Below are 8,274 nucleotides of genomic sequence, written 5' to 3'. Positions count from 1 at the left end.
TTTCAAATAATTTTTTATATATAGTGTGGGGTAAGGGTTGAAGGCTTTTTTTCATTGCATATGTGTACCTATGCATAGGTACCTATGTTGTTCTAGGATCATTTATTGAAAACACTATCCTTAACCATTGAATTATCTTGACATCTTTGTGGAAAAATCAATTGACCACATATATGTAGGTTTAATTATGACTTTCTGTACCATTGATCTACATGTTTATCATTATGCAGATGTAACACTGTCTTGATTGCCATACCTTTATAATAAATCTTGAAATCAAGTAGCCTTGAAACCAATCCAACTGTATTTATTTAAATTTAATTTTGATATTCCAGGTCCTTTGATTTCTGTATACATTTTCAGATTTTAGAATTAGCATGTAATATTCTCAAAAAATGGCTGAAATTATGTTGAATGTATAAATCAATTTGGGGAGAACTGACATGTCAACAACTTTGAGTCTTTTAACCATGAATGTCTCTCTACTTATTCAGGTTTAAAATTTTCTTTTTCTTTCATTAATATTTTGCCACTTTCAATATACAGATCTTGCATAAAATCTGTCAAACTTGCTCCTAAACATTTCATATTTTAAGCTGTTTTCATTTTAATTTGCAGTTCATTGCCAGTATACAGAAATACAGTGACTTTTAAAATTCCGTATAGTTAACATACAGTGTTACTTTCCTTACAGGTATACAATACAGTGATTCAACAATTCTGTACACCACCCAGTGCTCATCATGACAAGTACACTCCTTAATTGCCATCACCTATTTCACCATACCCCACCCACCTCCGCTGGATAACCATCAATTTCTCTATAGTTTAAAGAGTCTCTTTCTTGGTTTGTCTCTTTCCTTTTTTTTTTGTTTTTTGTTTTTTGCTTTGTTCATTTGTTTTATATCTTAAATTCCACATATGAGTGAAACCTTATGGTGTTTGTCTTTCTCTGACTGACTTATTTCACTTGGCATTATACTCTCAAGCTCCATTCATGTTATTGCAAATGGCAATTGCATTCTTTTTTTATGGCTGAATAATATTCCATTGTCTATTATACCACATCTTCTTTATCCATTCATCCATGGATGGACACTTGGGCTGCTTCTATAATTTGCCTATTGTAAATAATGCTGCTATAAACATAGCGGTGAATGTATCCCTTTGAATTAGTATTTTTTATTCTTTGGGTAAATACCCAGTGGTACAATTACTGGATAGTAGGGATAAATACAGTGACTTTTAATTTTTTTTAATGTTTATTTATTTTTGAGACAGAGACAGAGTGTGAGCAGGGGAAGGGCAGAGAGAGAGGGAGACACAGAATCCAAAACAGGCTCCAGGCTCTGAGCTGTCAGCACAGAGCCCGACACGGGGCTCCAACCCACAAACTGTGAGATCATGACCTGAGCCAAAGTCAGACGCTTAACCAACTGAGCCACCCAGGCACCCTGACAGTGACTTTTATATACGGGCCTTATATCCTGCAACCTTACTAAACTTACTAATTATTCTAGATTTGGTGTGGGTTTTTTTTTGTTTTTTGTTTGTTTGTTTGTTTGTTTGGAGATTTTCATGGACAGCCATATTGTCTATAAGTAAAGACAGTTGGTTTTTTTTTTTTCTTTCCAATTTGTATGCCTTTTATTTCTTTTTCTTGCCTTACTGCACTGGCTATCGCCTGCAATACAATGTTTAATAGAAGTGATAAGAGTGGACATCCTTGCTTTATTTCTGATGTTAGGGGTAAAGCATTTAATCTTTCACCATGTTAGCTCTAGATTTTTCATAGATGCCCTTTATTAGGTTAAGGAAGTTTCTATTCCTAGTATGCTTACATTTTTTATTTTAAAATCATAAATGGATGTGGAATTTCTTAATTTTTTTTTCTGCTTCTATTGAGGTGATTATTTGTTGTTGTTTTTTTTAGCCTGTTAAGAGGGTTATGTTGATTTTCAAATATTGAATTACCTTTGTGTTCCCAGGAGAAACCTCACTTTGTTTTGATGTATCATACTTCTTATACATTGCTGGATTTGATATGCTAATATGTTGTTAAAGATTTTTATGAGTATGTTCATGAGTGGTATTGATTTATAGCTTTCTTTCATATTAATATCTTGCTATAGATGGAATATTTGTATCTCCTTAAAATTATTATGTTGAAACTTAATGCTCAATGTGATGGAATGAGTAGATGTGGGAGCTACTTAGGTCATGAGGGTGGAACCCTCTTGAATGGGATTAGTGTTCTTATAAAAAAGATCCCACAGAGTTCCCTAGCCCCTTCCACCTGTGAACAAGAAAGCAGGCCTTTACCAGACACTGAATCTGTCAGAGCCTTGATCTTGGACTTCTCAGCTTCCAGAACTGTGAGAAGTAAATTTCTGTTGTTTATAAGTCACCCAGTCTATGGTACTTTGTTAAAGCAGCCCAAATGGAATAAAACACATCTTTTTCTTGTTTTTTTGGTACTAGAGTAATGCTGACCTCATGAATTGGGAAGTGCTCTCTTTTCTTCTATTTTCAGAAAGAGTTTATATAGAATTGATGTTATAACTTCTTTTTTTAAAAATTTTTAATGTTTATTCATTTTTGAAACACAGAGAGACAGAGCATGAGTGGGGGAGGGACAGACAGAATCCAAAGCAGACTCCAGGCTCTGAACTGTCAGCACAGAACCTGATGTGGAGCTCGAACTCATAGACCGAGATCATGACCTGAGTGAAGTCAGATGCTTAATCAACTGAGCCACTTGGGCACCCCGATATTATAACTTCCTTAAGTGTTTGGTGGAATTCACCAGTGAAGCCCTCTGGAATTGGAGTCTTCTACATGGCAAAGTTTTTATCTACACATTCAAATTTTAAAATGTATATAGGGTTATTCAGGCAATCTATTTTATTTAGTAAACTTTGGTAGTTTGTGTCTCTCAAGGAATTTGTCCATTTTATTTTTATAGTCAAATTTTTTGAAAATAAGTTTGTCATAATGTTGCCTTATTTTTTAAATGTCTGTAGTATATGTAGTTATGTCTCCTTTACATTCTTAATATTGGCAATTAATATCTTCTCTCTCTCTTATTTATTTATTTTGATCAGTTGAATATATAAATTGTATTGAACTTTCCAAGGAACCATCTTTTGGCTTCACTGATTTTGTCTATTTTTTCTCTGTTTTCACTGGTTTCTGTTCTTACCTTTATTATTTCTTTCTGCTTGCTTGCTTTCAGTTTAATTAGCTCCTTTTTTTTCTTAAAGTGAAAGCTTAGATTACTGATTCAAGACATTTATTGTTTTCTAAAAGAAATAGTCCCTCAAATATTCCTGCATCCCACAAATTTTGATATGTTATGTTTTCATTTTCAGTCAATTAAAAATATTTCTAACTTCCCTTGTTACTTCCTGGACTATTTCTGCTGTCTGTGGTCACAAAAATATACTTTGTATTATTTCAGTTGAGATCAAATACATAGGTCATATCAACAAATGTAAATGGATTTGATTCACCTATTAAAAAGATTCACATTTCAGGAGAAAACAAAAGTCAACCTATGCTTTACTTAAGAGACATACCTAAAGTTAAGTGAACCACAAATCCAAAAAAAATGGAATAAAAAAAGATATACCAGGTAAATACAAAAAATTAAAAAAGCAAGGCTTATGATCCCAATATCAGATAAGGTAGAATTCATGCCAAAAAAAGCATTAAGTGAAACAAAGAAGGATACTTTATATTACTAAAAATTACAATTCCTGGAAAGAGCCCAAATGTCCATTGATGGATGAATGGATAAAGAAGATGTGGTATATATATACAATGGAGTGTTACTCAGCAATCAAAAAGAATGAAATCTTGCCATTTGCAACTCCATGGATGGAACTGGAGGGTATTATGCTAGGTGAAATTAGTCAGAGAAAGACAAAAATCATATAACTTCACTTATAAGAGGACTTTAAGAGACAAAACAGATGAACATAAGGGAAGGGAAGCAAAAATAATATAAAAACAGGGAGGGGAACAAAACAGAAGAGACTCATAAATATAGAGAACAAACAGGGTTGCTGGAGGGTTTGTGGAAGGGGGGTGGGCTAAATGGGTAAGGGGCATTAAGGAATCTACTCCTGAAATCATTGTTGCACTATATGCTAACTAATTTGGATGTAAATTTTAAAAAATAAAAAATAAAATTAAAAAAATTACAATTCACAATGATGATATAAAAGTTAGAATTATATAAACCAAATCACACAGCAACTTCATAAATAATACACCTTTTTGAATTAGTACCTATATGAGGCACAAGGAGAAGGGTGGCTGCTGGCTCAGTCAGTGGAGCATGCAACCCTGATCTTGGGGTCATGGGGAGTTCCAGCCCCATGTTGGGCCTAGAGCTTACTTAAAAAAAAAAAAAAAGAGAGAGGTATGAGGAGAAATAGAAATACACAAATTGTATGAATGTATAATATGTGATTCTTAATGTATAATATGTGAATCTTAATTTTACTTTTTATTTTAAGAGTAACAGTTTTTTAAAAAATTTTCTCCCAGCTACAAATTAAAACACTCTCTAGCAAATAACTCTTGGCTGAAAAGAGAAAAACAAATGAAAAGTCCAGAATTTCTAAAAAAAATAACAGTAATGTCTGGATGTCAGAATCTAAGTGACACAATTAAAGTAGTGATCAGGGGCACCTGGCTGGCTCAGTGGGTGGAACATAGAACTCTTGATCTCTGGGTTGTGACTTCGAGACCCACATTCAGTGTAGTGATATTAAAAAATAAAATAATGAGAGGAGAACCTATTAAAAATATGAATTAATTTTACAATTCAAGTAGCTAGAAAAAGAAAATAAATGAAAGCAGAGGAAAGGCATGATACATATTAAAGCAGATGCTATTGAGGTATAATGCAGAGAAATTATATAACTAGTAATTAAAATTTCTGTTCCTTAGAGCACCTGGGTGGCTCAGTCGGTTAAGTGTCAAGACTTCAGCCTAGGTCATCATCTCACTGTTGGTGAGGTTGGTGAGTTTGAGCCCCTTTTCGGGCTCTGTGTGACAGCTCAGAGCCTGGAGTCTGCTTCAGATTTTGTGCCTCCCTTTCGCTCTGTGCCCATCCCCCCACTCACGCCCCATCTCTCTCTCTTACTCAAAAATAAACATTAAAAAAATTTTAAAAAGAAAATTTCTGTTTCTTTGGAGAAAGTCAGTAAAATAGAAAACCACTAGCTTGGTGAAGTGGAAGAAAGCACACATATACAAAATAAGAAATGACAAATGGGAAGGGTGCCTGGGTGGCTCAGTTGGTTGAACACCTGACTTCGGCTCAGGTCGTGATCTTGGGTTTGTGGGTTCAAGCTCTGCGTCGGGCTCTGTGCTGACAATTCAGAGCCTGGAGCCTGCTTTGGATTCTGTGTCTTCTCTCTCTGCCCCTCCTCTGCTCACACTCTGTCTCTGTCTCTCAAAAAAGAAAATTTTAAAAAAAGTTAAAAATTAAAAAAAAAGAAACGACAAATGAGAAATAAATACTGATATAGAGAATATTGAATTATTGGAGACTACTTTGCACAACTCTATGAAAACACATTTATAGTAAAAATGCGTACTTTCTGTGGTGCCTGGCTGGCTGAGTTGCTTAAGCTCCCAACTCCTGAATTCAGCTCAGGTCATGATCCCAGGGTCATGGGACTAAGCCCCATGTCAGGCTCTGCACTGAGCATGGAACCTGCTTAAGATTCTGTCTCTTTTCCTCTGCCCCTTGCCCCTGCACATGCACGCTCTCTCTCTCAAAAAAAAGCATAACTTCTAGTAAAATAAAATTTACTCACATTAACCCCAATGTATATAGAAAGCTTAAAAGGACCAATTTGCATAGAAGAAATAGAGAAAATTATCAAAGAAATATCTCTCAAAAAAGGATCAGGTCAGATGTTTTGACAGGTGAATCATACAACCTCTCATATACAAATGATTCCAGTGCTACTTAAATTATTGTAGAGCATCATAAAAGAAGGAAAACTTTCAAATGTTAATTTTGATGAAGATAGGAAAAAAGAAAAATACTGTGGTAGATTGAATTATAGGACCAATTACTCACTGTTCCCTATCTATATTCTTTACCAGGTCAACTTGCTGTTCCTCCCATAAGAGGCATAGGAGATTGTACTTCACGGCCCCTTGTATTTAAGCTCAGTCATATGATTTGTGTTGGCAAATGGGACTATTTGATTTAGCTGTATAACCAACCACCTCAAAACTTAGTGGCTTAAAGCAACAAGATTTATTATTCAATATGGTTCTGTGGGTTAGCTAGAGGGTTCTCATCTGGGTCAGTTCAGATGATGCTGGATACTCTAGGATGATCTTTAAATATTTCAAAGAATGCTCAACTTGATTCAAAATTAGATAACTTCAAAGTAAAAAATATAATTCTCACTGATAAATTGGGTTAAAAAAATTAAAATTTAGTAAAAAATGTACAGTGCATATCGACAATAGTTGAAGTATGGGAAGAGCCCAAACATCCATTGACTGATAAATGGATAAAGCAGATTTAGTATGCACACACACACACACACACACACACACAGACACACACACACACACACACACACACACACACACACACACACAGGAATATTATTCGGTGATCAAAAAGAATGAAATCTTGCTATTTGCAACAACATGGATGGAACTGGATGGAGTATATTATGCTAAGCGAAATAAGTCAGTCAGAGAAAGACAAATATATGATTTCACTCATGTGGAATTTTGGGAACACAACAGATTAATATAGCGAAGGGAAGCAAAAATAAGATAAAAACAGACAGGGAGACAAACCATAAGAGACGCTTAAATACAGAGAACAAACTTAGGGTTGCTGGCGGATTATTGGGTGGGGGGATGGGCTAAATGGGAGATGGGCATTAAGAAGGGCACTTGTTGGGATGAGCACTGGGTGTAATATGTAAGTGATGAATCACTAAATTCTATTCCTGAAATCATTATTACACTATGTGTTAACTAACTTGGATTTAAATTTTTAAAAATGTGGTGTGGACTCTGAAACAGGCACTCAATTCATCGTTGGCAGGAATAAAATAATGGTACAGCCTCTTTGAAGTGAATTTGGCAACACATAACAAAATTACGTATGCATTCATGTTTTAACCCTACAATTTTAATTTTAGGAATTTAACCTGAAAATACACTTTCAAAATAGGAAAAAATACATGCACAAGTATTTCATTTTGTGTATTTGAAATAGCATTACAAATAAACATGATTTGTAATAGTAAAATACTGTAAATATCCTAACTATCCAACTACAGGGACTGATTATAATAAACTGTGACATATTTACACAGTGAAAAACTATGCAGCCATTTAAGAAGTTAGGAAGAGGGACGCCTGGGTGGCTCAGTCGGTTAAGTGTCTGACTTCAGCCTAGGTCATGATCTCGCCATTCCCAAATTCGAGCCCCGCATTGGGCTCTGTGCTGATAGCTGAGAGCCTGGAGCCTGTTTCAGATTTTGTATCCTCCTCTCTCTCTGCACCCCTCCCCCTGCCGCCTCTCAAGAATAAATACACATTAAAAATTTTTTTTCTTAAAAATCTTCTTAAAAAAATAAAAATAGGGGTGTCTGGGTGGCTCAGTCAGGTAAGAGTCTGACTTTGGCTCAGGTCATGATCTTGCGGTTCCGGGCTCTGTGCTGACAGCTCCTAGCCTGGAGCCTGCTTGGGATCCTGTGTCTCCCTCTCTCTCTGCCCCTCCCCCACTCACACTCTGTCTCCCACTCTCTCTCTCTCTCTCTCAAAAATAAAAATAAACACTTAAAAAATTAACAAAATAAATATAAAATAATGTAGGAAGAGCTGTATAAACTGATACAGAGTGATGAATGGATAAACAAAAATATATTCATACTATGGAATATTTTTAGTCATAAAAAGGAATGAAGTACTAATAAATGGTACCACATGGGTGAAAATTATACTAAGTGAAATAAGCCTGACACAAAAGACTACATATTGTATAATTCCATTTATATAAAATGTCCAGAATAGGCTGCAGAGACAGAAAGTAGATTAAGTGTTGCAAGGGGTTCCTGGAGGGTGGAAATAGGGAATGACTGCTAATGGGTACAAAGTTCCTTTTAGGGGTGATAAAAATGTTCTGGAACTAGAAAGTGGTGATCACTGCATGATTTTGTAAAGATACTAAAAAAAAATCACTGAATTGTACACCTTATTGAAAGAGTAAATTTT

The sequence above is a fragment of the Lynx rufus genome, unplaced genomic scaffold (genome assembly GCF_022079265.1).
Source record: "Lynx rufus isolate CCGP_SWC_20201006 ecotype Redwood Valley unplaced genomic scaffold, mLynRuf1.p SCAF_2, whole genome shotgun sequence".
In the NCBI taxonomy this organism is placed as follows: Eukaryota; Metazoa; Chordata; class Mammalia; order Carnivora; family Felidae; genus Lynx; species Lynx rufus.
This window is presented reverse-complemented; position numbering follows the sequence as displayed.